Here is a 17,619-nt window from a genome sequence, read left to right as displayed (position 1 = left end):
TCCTTCCGTCGACAATAATGTTACCAGATGACAAGATGTCATGAAGAATGTGTAACCAATGGGAAATTGTTACCAAAAATAGAGCCCCCTATAACTACCATGCAAGTGAAACCCTATATAAACCCCTGGTATACTCAATAAAATTGGCTTCTGATCTAAACTCGGATGTCCCCATCTCTCCATTGTCAATAACCCCTGTTCTGGGTGATGCCCATTGGGTGGGGGGAAGGTGTTGGAGAGATTTCTTTCCCTTCTCCTTGTGCTGCTGTGATTTGGTTGGTAATAAATTCCGTCCCTGTGCCCAGGCTGGGTCTGTTGTCCCCATCCTGGTGCTCTGGGTGGGATCTCACCCTTTCCTTCTCTCATCTTGTGTGCCACTCCTCAGCCAATCAGAGAATGTGATGAACGGGAATCAGCCAATCAGAGGGCTGATGACTCACTTGCCAGCAGACCCGCAGCACCCACTGTTCCCCACCTGGCCCCCACCCTCCCTGCCCAGTCACGGCCCCCTGCGGGGTCCCCCCAGGTCCCTCCCCAGTGCCCCCCATAAACTGGACTGTGTTTAACTGGGAAGGTTTACTGGGAGCAGCCAGGTGGGAGCAGAGTGACAGTGGGGCTTGGGGGACACATGACCCCCCCGGAAATCAGCATGGGGATGGAGCAGGAGGTCCTGGCTGGACCCAAGGCCACGGGGATCTGTTTTCCCTTCTCTAAATTTTCAGTGTGAGGTGCCCTGATAAACTAAACACCATTTGTTTTTTCTGATTTCTTCTCCAGGGTTTTTACAGGTCCATATTGTCTATTGTAATTAATCTAATCTTCTGCAACCTCACTCCATGTCCAAACTTTACGGCTACTGGCAGGTGAATCAGATTGAGAAGCCGGGGGCTGTGAGGGGATGGAGTATGGAGTGAAACCAGAATCAGTAGATCCAGTTTGGTCGGTGGGATTACCAAGGAATCTACCTAGTCTCTCTATGGGACCCAAGGCCATTATGGTTTTCTGTAAAGTAACTGCTGTACGTTTAGGTGTTCTGGAAGCCCTCGAATTAAAGAAGTAATAATTTCAGGTTTTACAGGTAATTGCATTGGTGACTGAAAACCAGGAATCAACTTTTATTCCATGAATCATTTGCAGGCAGGTGGCTTTGTAGGCGCTTTCCAAAAGCTGGTCGAGGGTACTGACTATAGCTAAAGGGTCTCCCCTTTCCAAAGTATTAATTCCCCCGGCCCAGAAAGCCGCACATTGTGTCAGGGACCATGTGTCACACTTACCTCCTGTTGTTAAGAAAACTCCATGTCCCCAGTACCCACTGGCCTCCTGTTCAGCTAATTTAATTTGATCTCCACCACTGAGGCACACTCAGAAGACATATTCTGTCTCCCATTCTTGTGGAAGGTGCCCGTATTCTTTCTTCAGCTTAGCTAATTTGGTAGTGCTGAATGGTATTTGTTCAGTTGTGATATGTGGTTCAAAATCTTCATCATTAATATAATTATATTCTGTTTTAACCAGGAGTCTGAAATGAGGGCAGCAGTTTTCTCCACAGTGTTTTACTGCTTCTAGTTCCTTATGGGGATAAATCTGTTTAATGTGAGGAGTTTCTTTTCCTCTGCCTGTGTTGAGGAATCAGCATTCAGTGAATTCTTAACATGTTCGTCTCTAAGGGCAGCTCATAACAGATGGATCTCATTTCTTTCTTAATTTAATTGTTTTTGCCAAATTTCAGCTAGGTTTTGAGGGCAGTCCATTAGAGCTTTTTCCTCACTTCTTCACTTTAAGAGAGTTTCTATAGCTGCTGTGAGACAAGCTCCCAAAACTGAGCAGAGAATAGTTTTATTTTTGCCCAGTTTAAATTTTTTTCATGTTGTAAAGAACATACTCTCTATCAATAACATTTTCCAAATTAAATCAGTTACTTTGTGCCCATTCTTCTCCTCCTGGAGAAGGTTTGACATTGTGTTTGGCTAGTAGAGCATAAAATTCAGCTTCAACTTTTGCGCTTAGGTTTTCAGGCATTTTATGAAGGGGCCAAAACCACGACAGGGAGGTATAGACTTAAGTTACACAATCTCACAGCCTTTGCTGTGTTTCTGTTCCCTTCCCAATTCCCTGGGTGGGTGAAGAGACTAAATCTGCCTGGGAGGTTCTACTCAGTTACTTCAAATAGTCCCTTCCCTTTCCAGACAGTCCAGATTCACACATACACAAAAAACAGTTTCCTCTTTTGCAAAAAGAGATCTCTTGTGAAATTCTGAAGACAGAACCCTCAATTGAGTATGGGGGTGTTTTTCACCTAGGCGTGTGCAGTTTGTGGCAAATTCAAGTCACCCCCCTTGCTTTCTAGACAACCGCTCACCCCTGTTGGGGTGTCGGGCTCGGTGCAGCTGGAGTGAAACGTCCTTCCCCTGTTACAAACTACACACAACCCTGCAAACCCATCTGTCTGTTGGAATCCTGTCTGTTATGGCAATTTAATGTCACAATCCACTGGTACAAGTGGGGTTGTGATGGTTCATTAACTGATCTCAGAGTGCAAAAACAACACAGAGGGGATTTCGGTCTTAATCAAAACAAATGCACCTTTTATTGAGTGCCCATAGCAAATGTGATAGAAGGAATAGAAAGGAGATAAAGGATAGAGGGAGAGAGAGAAAGACGGGGGTGGGAATAGCTACCAAGGGAGAGACAAAATCCTCGTGCTCCAGCCAATAGATCTGTCTTGTCATGTTGGAGAGAATCTCAAATTCTTTGGTTAACTCAGGGGTCTTTTATAGTCATCCTCCGAGGGGGCAACAGATAAAAGACAATGTAGAATAAGTCTATTGAAAATGTGTATAGACAGTCCATGTTCCAAAACAGGACAAATAAATCTCAGCAGTGAGCAGACCCATTGTTTCAGGATTGGTTTCTATGGGAAACCAGTCTTGGCTCAGCGAACAGACCTGCAGGAAACACTTGGCAAACCTCTCGCTTCAGTCAGGCCAGCGCCCCTGTGTTACAATTTTAAGGGTCTCAGTCCTTGGGAGGGGGCTTCCCTTACAGCGGTTGTGAGGCTGATGCGGGATCTTCCATGGGGGGATCACTGGAGTTACCTCAGAAAGTTCATTTGGCCAAGAGGTGGCGAAATTCACGGGCCATTGTGATGAGCGAGGATTGTGAAGCAGGTGTAAGTGTACAGAGCAAGCTGCTCCCTGTCAGCCCCTGCTCGAAGCAGTTGTACTGTGGTGACACAGCAAGCACAGCTGCAAACAATCACTTGGTGAGCATCCACCTCAACCAGGCCAGAACTCCAGCCAGGGTCTTCAGGGTCATGGTCTCTGTCCTTGTGACGGTTGTGAGGTAAATGGGGGAAACTTCAGACCACCTCTCACAAGTTTGCCTTATCACCTCCTCAATTCCCCCTCTGGGAGATATCTTCTGTTATTGGGCCATTGTCACTGCATGACTGATAAAAAATTTCATCATCCCATTGTGAGATGCTCTGGCCTGAGGGAGGAGCCGAGCACTCCTGCCTGGATATAATTTGACATTTGCAAGAAGAGAGACAGCCTTTTCCCACTGGATTCCCAGAGGAGCAGCTTTCTTTTCCACTGCATTTCCAGGGGAAGTCCAGGCCCATCTACACCACCACTGGACCTTCAGAGGAAAACTCCACCCTTCTACAAGATCTCTGCTTCAACAGAACCACACCTGTCACTCCAGGAGCACTGCTGCAGCCACCATTTAATAGGACTGCTACCACCACTGTGACCCACTGGGTGTCAGGTCATATTCTGACTCTGTCAGTGGGGTTTTTTGTTTGTACTATTGCATTTGTAATTTTAGTTTTCCTAGTAAAGAACTGTTATTCTTATTCCCATATCTTTGCTTGAGAGCTTTTTAATTTCAAAATTATAATATTTCAGAGGGAGAGAGTTTACATGTTCCATTTCACAGGAAGCTCCTGCCTTCCTTAGCAGACACCTGTCTTTTCAAACCAAGAGAGAATGTCATCCATATAATGTAGGATGATGGCATCTGGGAAGGTCCTTTGGATGGGAGATAGGACATGGGCCATGTACCACTGGCGTATAGAGGGTGAGTTTTTCATTCTTTGGGGGAGGATTCACCAGTGGTACCAGTTTAGATGTGCCTGTTCAGGGAGGGAATGGAAAAAGCAAATCTGGGAGCTTCTCAGAGATAGAGAGGGATGTTTAAAAAGTGGCCTTTGATATCTATGACCACCAGTTCTCAATCATGGGGAAGGATGAAGGGAGAGAGAAGGCCAGACTACAATGACCTCGTTAATTTTACAAAGGTCATGGAGGAGCCTCCACCTGTCCTTGCCAGGTGTTTTAAGAACAAAGACAGGGGAGTTCCAAGGGCTGTTGGTAGGTACGATGTGTCCCTTGGAGAGCTGCTCCTCCAGGAGGAGCTCGAGAGTATGTAATTTCTCTGTTGAGAGGGGCCATATATTCACCCATGGTGGGGTGTCAGTCTTCCAGGTGAGTCGTGGGGTGGTGCCCTCTGCAATGGGCCCAACTAGAAATCCCGGGATGGAGGTGGAATATCAAGTCAAGCTCCCCATTGGGACAACAGGTCCCTGGCCCACAGGGTGATGGGTGCCCTGACTACAAATGGCCTGATGGTGGCAGTTTGGCCCTCTGGTCCTTCTATTGTGATAGTATGCTTGCTCCTCATGGAGATAATGGGGGAGATGACTCCAGTGACAGGAGTCAGCTCCTGGTTCGGGGACCATGTAGGTTGTGTAATGATAGTAACGTTGGCCCCTGTGTCCATCATCCCTTGTAGGTAGATGTTATTACCTTTATTCGACAGGCCAACCTCTATAGGGGTCTGTCTTGGCCCAGGATTTCAACTCAGAATGCCATTGGGTGCTCTGGGATACTGTCTATGTCTAATGGCAATAAAAAGGCTTGGGCGATCACAGTCTCTCTGTGCAGGAAGTGTGGTGGTTTTGTGCAGCAGACAGTGACTGTGATTTCAACAATTGGCCCAACAGTTTGTACTTCTGCTACAACACGTATTTCATTTGGTCCATGAATACAGTTACCTATTACCAGCACATCCCTCAGGCCCTCTAGGGGTCTATATTTTCTGGTGGGAATATGATAGAAGGCAGAGTCATCAAATTGTACGGACAGAGCGCTCACCAGTTGGCGTCAGGTCCTGACCTGAACTTGTTGGCAAGCCTTGGTGACTCTGGTCTGCTGTTTGGAGTATGAAGAGCTCCACGGGAATTTCCCACATCTGGGACCTCTGGAATAGTGGGGAGGGTAGAGTGAAACAGCTTTCCATTTGCTGTCTTCACACAGAGCCGCCCTGCAGTCTGTTGGAAGTTTTTTGGCTGATAATGGTGCTGGTGGTGGTGAGGCTGCAGGTGATAACAAAACTGAGAACGGCTGTTAGAATATCTGTTGCAATCCATACAATGTGGTGAATGGTGCCTCTTTGGTGGCTGCTGGTCTTTAGGCATTTTGTGTTCTGGACAGTCCTTCAAAAAATGGCCCAGTTCCCCACAATTAAGATATTTTGCAGCATTTTGGGATGTTAAAAAGGCCCTCTCCTTTAGAGATTGCCTTTGCCACAGTGTGTTCAGTGGAAGAAAATTGGCGCAGGCCTCACCCATCTGGTAGATTGTAGGTTCTGGGTCGAAGGGAAGAGCTCTTGATATTGTTTTGCACTTAATTGCCTTTTCCAAGGCCATTTTATTCGGAACTTCCTTCCTGGCGTCTGGGCTTTTTATTTGTCTCTCAAGTGCAACTTTAAGTCTGTCTACAAATTTTATGAAAATTTCACTTGCCCTTGTTTGATGTTAGTGACACTCTGTCTATGTAGGGTGTCATCAAGAGTGCGGAGCAGGGATGTCTTTGCAGCAGTGACGATGTCATTGAGGGCAGCTTCTTGTAAATCCTTTGCTTGGTCTTGTGGCTTCTGGAAGTCACCTTCTCCTGCCATTTGTTCAAGGGTTAAATTTGATTTGTTGGCATCTTTTGAATATGTGTCCACCAGTGATTTGAGATGCCTTTTTTACTGCCTCTCCCACAGCATGTACTCGACCGGGGTATGAGACTCTGTCCAAAGTTTCTCTCATCTGCCTCACGATTGTCATTGGGGAGCTCTGAAGAAAAGACCCTTGTCTGAAGTTTCTGGCCCTGTTGGAGAAAATTACATGCCAACGACTGCATGACCTGAGTACAGTGCTAAGCTATTGTTCACAGATGTTGTTTGCTGTATGCTACACTGAGCCCAATGAAAGAAGAAAGGGGCATCTTGCCTGTTTGCAGCAATAACCTTAAAATCTGTCCTAGCTCTCGGCCTGGCTGGACTTCTCCTGAGTCTTGGGTGGTCCCTCACCTGTTTTACAACCACTGTGACAGACAGACTGAGATTGTAAGGAGCCTCTCCATCAAAGACCGAGACATGAAACCCCCATGTGAAAAGGCCCCACTCCTCCTTCCAAGGACTGGGAATGAAACCCCCAACCCGGGAGAGATGTGTGGGGGAGGCAAGCTGACCAAAGCGAGATGTTTGCCTGCAGGTTGTGACCACTGGACCAAGAAGACAATGGCTCTCACTGCTGAGAACATGGACTACCTGTTACATCTATTATTTCATGTATCTGTTTCCCCCCCCCCCCCGCGCCATCCTTGCAATTTCCAATAGAGTTATCATAATAAAAACCTCTGAGTTAGCTAGAGATTTCAAGATCTCCCTAAACCTGACCTGGTGAACTCCATCGGCTGGACATCAAAGGACTTCACTGTTCTATGTTTGGTAGCTATATACCTTCCTTACTCTTCCTCCCTCTTTTCATTCTTTTTCCCTTTTTTCCCCAATTCCTCCCCAATGCATTTGGCTGTGGTTATTCAACAAAGGTGCATTTGTTTTGATTATCACTGCAAACCCCCCTGTGCCATGTCAGTTTTTTGCACCCTGAGATCAAATCCACAAACAATCCCGAAACCCGTTCATAAGGACAGATTTTGAGGCGGGAAGAGTAGGCAGTTCATTATATTTTTATTTTCATGCATGACCAAGACACGGGAAGAGAAGGTGGCTTCCAGAAAGTTTTTAAGAAATGCAACCCCCGACCGTATTCCTTAGCCACTTTGCAGAGCTCTTTCAATTCCCCATAGGGGATCGGCTCCCAGGAATTGATTGCAGTCACCCTTCTTCTGTGTTTACATATAATTGACAGGCCCACAATCTCTTTGGCGAGTTCTGAGCCCTCCCAGGTAGCTTCCCTCTGCAGCTTGGCCCAGTGATCCTCAGACTCAGGACCAGAATCCAGGTCTGCAGAATCCATACTCTCATCATCCGAGGAGGATGGACGGTGCTTGATGACTGCACGGGGCCTTTTGTGGCAGCCGGAATCTGCCTGTTTGTGGGCAGCTGTGGAAGCCAATATGGCCTCCTTCTGGTCACTGTCATCACCACTTCTGGCTCCAGTATTGTGGGAATGGGAAGGGTAGGGACTATCAGGGGAGGAACCAAGAGAGGAGGGGGTAGGGATGGTGTGCATAATGGGTAGGGGATTCCTGATAGAGAAGGGAAGTCCTGACATGGACACACTTCCCGACACAGAAGGGGGGGGGCAGGGCATGATGAAGGGAATAGAGAAAGTGGGAGGAGGGTCGGAGGGGTCATTTTGGGCAGGACAGGGAGGTGACAAAATGGCCATTGCCTATGTGGGGTCAGCACCATTTTGTGGAGAAAGGGCAGGAAAACTTGGAGGGGGAGAAGACAAGATGGCAGGGTGGGTCACATTCCTGGCATCATCTGGGAGAAAAACGGGGTGGTAGAACTGGGTATGTGGACATTGGTAAGAGGGTTAGGGGAGAGCCCAAGGCAGCACGGCCAGTGCTGCCCTGGAGAGAGGACAGAGGAGATTGGGAGATGTCAGGGAGACGGTAGCAACCCTGCGCCTGCTGGCAGGATCCATCTCCCAATCCTCCCTGAGGCAGGGAAGAGGGTTTAGGGATGTGAGGGGAGGAATGGGGAGAAGGGGTGTTAAACTGGAGTCCCGAATGCTTCCCAACATTTTCTACAGATGTAACAATAAGGCCAAAGGATAAAATTTCCCCACTGAAAGATTCCCTTTAACTCGAAGAATGTAGAACCTTTTCCTTGTATGGTCCTAAAATTCATTGGAATGGATTCCCTCATAATACCAGGAAAATACTTGAACAACCAATGAAGAAAAGATTTAAAATCTCCCATTGAAAAATTAAAATTTCCCCAACAAGGATTCCGTTAACTGGACATAAACTTCCCTCTGTGGGTGGGTCAGTTTGGCTCCCATCCCCACACTTCCTCCCAACATCCAAGAGGAAAAGAAGGCAAAGGAAAGACAAAAAAGGGTGACCCCCAAATATATTACTCACAAGACAGTGGGTCAACAAAAGCTCTCCAGGTGCTCCGTCAGCTCCAACCAATCTTATTGCCTCAAGAGGGTTGCGGGTCACCTGTGGGATTGCCCCAATAAAACTTAGGAGTCTCCTCTGGGAACTGGCTGCTCCGAACATGGCTTATTTTGAGAAGCAAACAAGCTACTGAAGACACCTCCAAGAATGCACTGAAGAGGTCCTTGTTCAGGCTGCCAGCTGTCACAAGCCACAAACCCATTGGTGGTGGAGCGAGAGGCAGCAGAGCTGTGACCTTCCAGAAGTGTCTCCAGTAATGAAGCTGCTCAGTGGCACAGGCACACACACACAGAATCACTGCAGCACACACTTCTCTTGTGGAATCACCAACAACAAAGAAGTGGGAAGGGCCTATCTATGGAGGTCAAAGGAGGAGGTTTATTCCAGCCACACACAAAGGGGTCTGGGGACAAAGACAAAAAGAACAATGGAGCGTCCAGGTTTAAATACAGGGGACAAGGAGGGCGGAGCACAGCATCAGAGCCAATGGGCTGAGGGCTGAGGGCGGTACAGAGGGGAGACAAGGGGTGGCAGCCAATAGGGTAAAGGGGGTGGGACACTGGGGCAATATAGGGCCAATGGATATGCAGGGAAGGGAGAACATTCAAGGATATATAACGAAAAAGGGCAGGAGAGGCCAACACTCCAACCAGGGAGGTAGAACTGGGTACATTTGCATATACAACAAAGCATCCTGGAAGAGGGTCTGCTCAGTTGCCCTGAACAGGGGAGATTTCTCCAATTTGGGGTCTGTCTGTCTGTCCAAAGGACTGTAATGGACTTTGTTCTGTAAGCCCACTGGCCTCCACAGATGCTCAGTAGAAAAAGGGGTTAGAAGCTTTGCTTGTGAAATTTGTGGGACATGCAAACCAGAATATTGCAGCCCTCATGAATGACCACCTGGCCAGAGAGGGAACCCATTCAGATGCTGTTGGGCAAACCCACATTCCTAGTGAGGCCCTTGAGGGTATTACTGAAGCTGTGCATAGCACATTTTTAAAGGTTCCCAATGCTGTGACCCCCCAAAAAGCATTTACTTATGTAAAGCAAGGACCAGCTCAGCCTTTTTTTGCAATTCAAAGGCTGCTTGAAACAAGCTCTTAAAAGACAAATTGAGAATCACATTGCCAGAGAGGTGCTGCTTTCAAAATTAGCTGTTGAAAATGCTAATGACAAGTGTAAAAAACTTCTGAAGTCCATGTCTAAGGAGGAACCCACCCTGCTGTAAATGATAGAGGCATGTAACCACCTGTGTACCTTCAGCATCGGGCAACTGTTACTTATGAAGCTGTGGGGGCTGGTATAGCAAATGCCTGTGTGTGGAAGGGGCTAACAGCGGGCCTGTTAGCTAAAGGAGTGAGAAGAAAGGTAAGAAGCAAGAAGCTGATAAGGAGCTCTCTCTAAGGCTGTAACTAAGGAGACCAAGAGAAGTGGGGAATATAAAAAAGATAAGAAGAGAACTTTGCAGCTGGATGAAGTGTTTTTTAGAAAGTCAGTTGAAGTCACTGTAACTTTTCACCAATGATGTTATGTTGATTTATTGTGGCCAATAGTTAGGGTAGAAGAAGTATAAACAATTAGAAAGTGTATAAAAGGTCAGCCATGTTCGATAATAAGGAGTTGCCATCTGAGACTGCTTGTGATCTCTGCTTTGTGTCATGACTGCCTTGACAGTGTCATCTGGTGACCCCGACGTCATTCAATGCCCTTAAGAACATCCTTGGTCTGGACCCATACGGGGTCTTAGCAACTGGCAAACGTGACTCACTGGGACCTAGTGGGGGAGGCTGCGTTGGTACAGCTGAGAATGGCGGGTGGAAACCACAGGGAAGCCCAGACCTGATTTTGTCCTATCAAGACACCTGGAAGTAGGTGAGACACCAACAAGTAATAATGGGAAATAATTTATCTAATGAAAAAGAGACTGTTTTGGCTACATGGAAAGTTTTGTTAAGAAATAAGGGAATTAATAGTTTAGACTATGCCCTTCATAGTAAATTGCTGTGGCCAAAATCACAGGATTTTGGCAGGGATCCTGACACAGCATTTAGTGTCAAAGCATGGAAAGAAGTCGGGGACAGACTGTGGCAAGTCATCTGAGCGGAAGATTAAACTGTTGTCGATCTACCTGTTACCTGGGGATCGCTTTTTGAGGCATTAAGAAAATGGAAAAAAGACCAAGAACAAGCAAAGCAGCATGTGGACGAAGAATTGGGGTTGATAACAGAAACTGATGAGGGAGATGAGGCAGAGGGGAATCTATCCTTGAAGAAGGTGCAAGTGCCATGCAAGTTACCAGGCAGGCTACCAAAGCCTGTGGGAAAGCTGCCAAAGCTTCTGGGAGAGCTGCCAAGGCTTCTGGGCAAACTGCCTATGTATGTCCTTATCACACCCCTAAACTTCTTTATGTCACAGCTGCACAGCAGCTCACGATGGTGCCTGAATACACTACACTGCTGCACCAGGTAGCTGAAATGCCTTTAGCAGAGAGAGAAACTCAGCCGTCTGCCCCCCTGCTTCCCTCTGCTCTAGTCCAGCCATCTGCCCCCTCACTCCCCTCTGAGCTGCATGAACAATCTGCAGGGTCATATCCTCTGTTACCTGACAGTGACAGCAACAGCAAATCAAGTGGGGAGTTGCCCACAGTGACACCTGAGTTGGAGCAAGGAACTGTTGACAGATCACCTTCTAATACCTCTAGCCTTACTGCCTGATGGACTTTGCCCCCATGTCAAGTAACTGGGCTTCATTGACAGCCTCAGGAGTTTTGAGAATTTGTTAGGAAAAAAACAGCTGAAGAAAAGAATTGGGACATGATAGAAAGATTAGGTGCTCCAAGAATACCTCAGGAGAATGGTGCCAATGCAAATGTTGCCTGTGACAACCCTATGGCTTTTCCAGTTTTTAAAGCAGCTCCTGGAACAGGGCAGGATGATAGTCATTACATCTTTGCCTGGAAGGTTGTGCAAAATCTCCAATCGAAAGTGGTTCAGTATGGTATTAATTCCTCAGATGTAATGCAATTAATACATGTTAATTAATGCAGGTATGCTTGCACCTTATGACATCATGCATACTGCTACAATTTTATTCCAGCCAGTACAATACGGTGTATTTCAAGACACTTGGAGGCAAGTGGCTGAGTGCACAGCTCTAACAAATATGCAGTTGCCTCAACACGACCCTCGTCATGCTGTGGGTGTTGATGCCCTGCTGGGCACTGGGCCTTTTGCTAACCCAGATTTACAGGCAAGGTGGGATCCCTCAATTTTGGCGCAAGCTCAGAGAATTGGCATGAGTGCTTTAATTAAAACAATGGAAATGGCAGCTCCAAAGCAGAGATATATTATGATACCACAAGGGATGAGAGAACTGTTTTTGCAATTTCTGGAAGAGCTTGCTGCAGCTATTGAAAAACAGGTAGATGATGAATCTTTGCCACACGAATTGTGTGTACATTTGACTAAAGAAAATGCAAACTCAGACTGCAGAAAGATTATTGACACTTTACCTGAGGAACCCACATTGCCTGAAATGATTACTGCTTGCTCAAAAGTTGGTTCAGTAGAGCATAAAATGGCAGCTCTTGCTGCAGTTCCAAGACCTTCATCAAAATGCTATAATTGTGGACAGCAAAGGCATGTAAGGGCATGGTGTAATACCCAGAAAATAACATCTAAGTCAAGTGTAAACAGCAATATTGTGTGCAATCGTTGTGCTAAATTTGGGCACTATCTAAACAATGCAGGAGTAAATATCATTCAAATGGTCAGCTGTTGCAGGGAAACAAGAAGAAGAACACCAAGGGGCACGTGGAAAAACAAATACCCCAACAACCACAGCAGCAAATATGGGTTTTCCAGCACTGCAAAGCTATCCATTTGTGAACAGTACTCAAGAGCAACAAGTGGCTCTACAGGAACTGGTATACCCACTGCCGACACAGTAACCATTCTGACAAAAAAAATTATGTAAAGTGCCCCTCAATGCCTATGGTCCAGTAGGATGGGGATTGAGTGCGTTTTTGATAGGAAGATCAAGTACTACACTTAGAGGTATTCATGTACATGTAGGACCTATTGATGCTGATTACTTAGGACAGATTCATGCTATGGTATCCACTGATGACCCTCCTGTCACTATTCAGAAAGGAACTTGCATTGCTCAACTTGTAACTATTGTGAGTTCTGGTCTGAATACAGTGGACCAAAGTCGCGGCACAGGAAGTTTTGGATCAACAGGGGTACCTCAGGTGTTTTGGACTGAGAAAGTAACGGAGAACCATCCAGAAAAGACACGCATCCTCACTGCCAGTGGATGTCATCCAGGAAACATATCAGTGATAGGCTTGATTGATACTGGAGCAGATGTCAGAATACTCTCCTGACTTTGCTGGCCTCAATCGTGGCCTCTCACTTGTTGGGATTTTAGCTGACTAGAGACCGGAAAAGTACTGGACTCAGCCTAATTTGAGCCATTGCACTTGCAAGATAGTTTGTCCTTGGGCCTAGCTGTAGTATGGTAACAAATAGTGAAAGAGACATGAGAAATGAGAGATGTAACCCCTAAGGAATGAGGAAGAGCTGATGTTGTGGTGTGGCCAATGGACAGTGTAAATTACAGAATATTCATGAGCTTATTACTTGCTGTATAAGTGTCTGATGCTCTCTTCAATAAACGGAACTTGCTGATGACTCATATTGAGCCCCGAGTTTTCCGTGCACCGGACAAATGGCTGGAAAACCGCAACAATTGGCCCTGAACAGCGACCCTATGGACTCAACAGACCCTACGGACTCTATAAACCCTATGGAATTTACAGAAGACTTGGGCCTGCGAGCCACAGTCCGATGCAGTATTTCGGTGTCAGTCCCAACGCAGCCTGGGAGGCACAAACAGCTGGCCCCGCATCTCAGGCGACCCTATATAGGAGAGCTGACGAAAGGCGAAAGGGCGGGCTGGGGTGTCCTGGTGGCTTCATAGAAGAGTCCAGCTGACTGAACGCCGCTGACATCCTTGAAAGGCTGCAGCGCGCTGAATATCAAGTTAAAAGGTAATACAGAGACAAGTGCGTATAGATTTTAAGTACTTTTTACAAAAGCGTGGACTATATAGACTGTCGACTTGGGAAGAGAATTCCCAAGATTGCTGCATATAGTCTTGCAAAAACGTGTGTTGTGGTGCTGGCACTGCAAGTAAACGCACAATAAATCAGCGACCCTGCTGTGATGGCGGCAGCAGCCGCGGCTCGGGGCGCCTGCGGGGCTGTGCCACTCCGAACTCGGCATGGGCGCTGCACCATGGGGAGCAGCCGCGGCAGGCGGCTCGCCTGAGGTGGCAGCAGCGGCTCCGAGCGGCAGCGGGCACGGGCGGCAGTGACAGGGGAAGTGGAGCCCCGCCACGGGTGGAGCAACTCGCGCCGCTGCGGATGCTGCGCTGGGTCCGGCACACGCAGTGATTCAGCCTGCCAGCGCATCTCCCGAAACAGGAAGCCCAGCGCGGGGGTGTTGCCCTGCTCCGACACAAGCGGCGCAGGACCAAAACGCTTTTCCAGCGCGAGCGCTTCTCCCTCGGTCCCGCGGCCGGCAGGGGCCTTAGTTTCGACTTGGCAACCTAAATAGACTGTACCTTAACAGACTGCAAGCATCGCTGGGTGGCTCAGCCGGCGCCGCCACAGACAGTGTCTCCGGTGCACAAAACTCGGTGCTGCTGGCCAGCGTTCAGCAACAGGGACAACTCGAGTCCATGTGAGCCCAGCCTTCCAGCGCACGAAGCAGTTAAGACCAGTGATGATAATATAAGCAACACCAAGGAGCATTACTATCAAGACGCTCCTCACCTAAGTTAAAAAGACTTTTTGTGCTTCCTGGCAGAGACTGTGAAAAAGAAATCAGCGTGGTGAATGCGTTGGGCCAAATTTCAGCCGATTTGGCTTAGCATCCATTATGCTGCCTTAAAATCACCTGTATTAAAATAGACTGTAAACATTACAAGCCCAGATAACTCAGTCGGTGGAACATCAAACTCTGAAATTGTATTTTGAAAAATTTAAAAATGTTAAAGATGTGTTAAAGCAATTGTATAAGTAAGATGTAATAAGTGTGCTTTTTGTATTCTTTGGGCCTACTTAGATGTAGTAAATGTAAAAAGCAAGCACTGAAATCAAAAGAATTTTTCCACAGGTATACCTTGAACAAACTCCTTATGTTTAGGTGCATTCAAGTGTAAAAATGCTGAAGCAAACGCACAAAGAAAGTTGTTTTAGCTTAGTATTTTAGAGTTAGGCCTGTAAGTAAGTTATAGTAAATTCTATATTTATATTCTATTTCTATAGTAAGTTCTATCTGTTGCTAAGTAGTTTAGGTTAAGTTGTCTATTAAGTGTCATTAAATGTTAAATACTGGTAAAGTTAAGTGTTTTTAAGTTTCATTTCTGTTAAATTCAAGTGTTATTAAGTTTAAGTGAAGTTAGATTCTGCTACATTTAAATTATATTAGGTTTAGGTTATGTAGAATTTAAAGTCGATTAAGTTCTGTTAAGGTTAATTTCTGTTAAATTTAAGTGATTTTACATGTAAGTTCTGTTGATTTGAAAATCTGTTTAGTTTACGTTCTGTTAAGGGTAATTTTTGTTAAGGTTAAAGTCTGTTAAGTTCTGCTAAGTTAAAGTTCTGTTGAGTTTAATTTCTGTTAAGTTTAAGTAAGCACAAGTTTAAGTGATGTTAAGTTCTGTTAAGTTTAAATATTATAAGTTTAAGTATTTTAAGTGTCATTAGGTTTAAGTGATGTTAGATAGACTTATGCTAGACATTTATTTTATGACTTGTGTGCATGGTGTTGTCGTGAACATCAGAGAAACTCTAGTTAGAAGAGACAGTCAGAGGCATTTGTGAGTAGAGCCATTCCTGTTTGAAGTATATCTGCTGTTTGAGAATGGAAAGCAAACTTACCAGACAATCGACACAGATGAAACCAGCGCACATGTTGCTCCTTTAGCTTATTTTTGTAGGTTGTGTTAGCACACCTGAGTTTTATTTGAGCCTTGACGCAGCATAGAATCCTTTTTGTATCTGTTGTATGGCATATCCTATAAATAGTGATAGCCTTTTCGGTTTGTCTCCCTGGCTTAGATCCCTTGTAAGAGAGAAACCTTGCTAGCTGAGAATACTGCTTGTAATGTAATAGTTGTTGGAAATGCCTATTCTTGTATTGCAAAAAGTTTGATGCAGTTAGCCCATAGAACTTTGCTTGTTCCAAAAGAAAATGGGGGAAATGTTGGGATTTTAGCTGACTAGAGACTGGAAAAGTACTGGACTCAGCCTAATTTGAGCTATTGCACTTGCAAGATAGTGTGTCCTTGGGCCTAGCTGTAGTATGATAACAAATAGGGAAAGAGACATGAGAAAAGAGAGATGTAACCCCTAAGGAATGAGGAAGAGCTGATGTTGTGGTGTGGCCAATGGACAGTGTAAATTAGAGAATATTCATGATCTTATTACTTGCTGTATAAGTTTCTGATGCTCTCTTCAATAAACGGAACTTGCTGATGACTCATATTGAGCCCCGAGTTTTCCCTGCACCAGACAAATGGCTGGAAAACCGCAACACTCACTCATGAAAGTTTTGGACTTCTGGTGTTGGGTGGTGCTACAACAGGTGGTTTATCAGCCATTGTAATTAGTGAAACATCCTGATGGCCAACAAGCTAACATCAGACCCTATGTTGCCGATGCTCCTCATAGTTTGTGGGCACGAGATTATTTATCTCAATGGCGTGTCAAAATATGGATTTTTAAAAGGGGCCACTGTGATGCAGGGCAATGAATGTTAATTTGTAGCCTTAATATGGTTGACAGATAAACCTGTCTGGGTTGACCAGTGGCCCCTTACTACTGAAAAGCTTACTGCCCTGCAAGAATTACTCACAGAATAACTGCAAGCAGGACATATTGAAGAGTCATTCAGCCCCTAGAATACCCCTGTTTTTGTAATGAAAAAGAGATTGGTAAAATGGAGACTTTCACATGATTTACGTCAGATAAATGCTGTAATGGAAACAATGGGAGCTTTACAACCAGGCCTTCTTACACCTACAGTGATTCCACAGGAATGGCAAATAGTTGTCATTGGTTTGAAAGATTGTTTCTTCACACTGGCTGAGCAAGACAAAGAAAAATTTGCTTTTACTGTGCCTTCCATAAATCATGCTGCACCCAATAAAAGATACCAACTGAGGGTACTCTCCCAAGACATGAAAATCTGCCAATTATTTGTCAATGGTTTGTGGCACAGGCCTCGTCAAAATTGTGGGAGCAATTTAAAAACTGCTACTGTTATCACTACATGGATGATATCTTCTTGGCATCTGATAACAAACAACAGTTATCAGCTCTTAAACAATGTGCTGTGGCATTGCCCCAGAGAACTGCAGGAACACATGCCTTGGAAATATCTAGGTATGTTGGTGACTAACACTCAAGGTATGGCTCAGCCTGTGAAGTTAGACACTGATGTTAAAACTGCTACGGATGTACAGAAATTGGTTGGTTTAATAGGTTGGATTAGATCATATTTAGGCATAACTAATCATCAGATTCAGCCATGGTTTGATTTGCTCTCAGGCATCACTTCCTGTACTGGTGAGAGGCAATTGACCCCAGTGGCAAAAAAGACCAGAGAAAAAATTTAATTAGCCTTAGCACACAAATTTGTAACAGAATAGATACCTCTGTTGGTGTTCAATTGTTTATTTTGAAGCACCATGAAATACCATGTGGAATACTGTGTCAATGGAGTGAAAATTGGGAAGATCAACTGCATATTCTGGAGTGGATATTTTCATCTTTCAGATCTCAGAAAACAGCTCCAGGACTTTATGAGCTTTTTGCAGATATCATCATCAAAGGCCACAGATGTCGTCATGAGATTTTGGGACATGACCCTGTGACCATTGTGATACCTGTAAAACAGTGGTATTTTGAATGGTGCTTTGAAAATAATAATGAGTTACAATCTGCCGTATCTTGTTTTACAGGCCAAATAAATTCCATTTGCCTTCTCATCCTGTTCTAAAACTGGCCAAAGAAATTCCTTTTGAAGGAAAACAAATTTGTTCTCCGGTTCCAGTGGAAGGTATAACAGTTTTTACAGATGGATCTAGGAAAACGGGAAAAGCAGCTGTGGCTTGAAGA

The 17,619-nt window shown here is 45.4% G+C and overlaps 1 protein-coding gene across 1 annotated transcript in view; it reads right to left on the bottom strand.

Moving 5' to 3' along the window:
* LOC102065444 (class I histocompatibility antigen, F10 alpha chain-like) overlaps positions 1-17,619 on the bottom strand; it is a 469,176-nt gene that overhangs the window by 318,645 nt on the left and 132,912 nt on the right. The gene's annotated exons all lie outside the window — the stretch shown is intronic.

Source organism: Zonotrichia albicollis, chromosome 31 (genome assembly GCF_047830755.1).
Source record: "Zonotrichia albicollis isolate bZonAlb1 chromosome 31, bZonAlb1.hap1, whole genome shotgun sequence".
NCBI lineage: Eukaryota > Metazoa > Chordata > Aves > Passeriformes > Passerellidae > Zonotrichia > Zonotrichia albicollis.
Note: the sequence above shows the minus strand (reverse complement) of the source record. Positions and strands in the feature narration are given on the sequence as shown.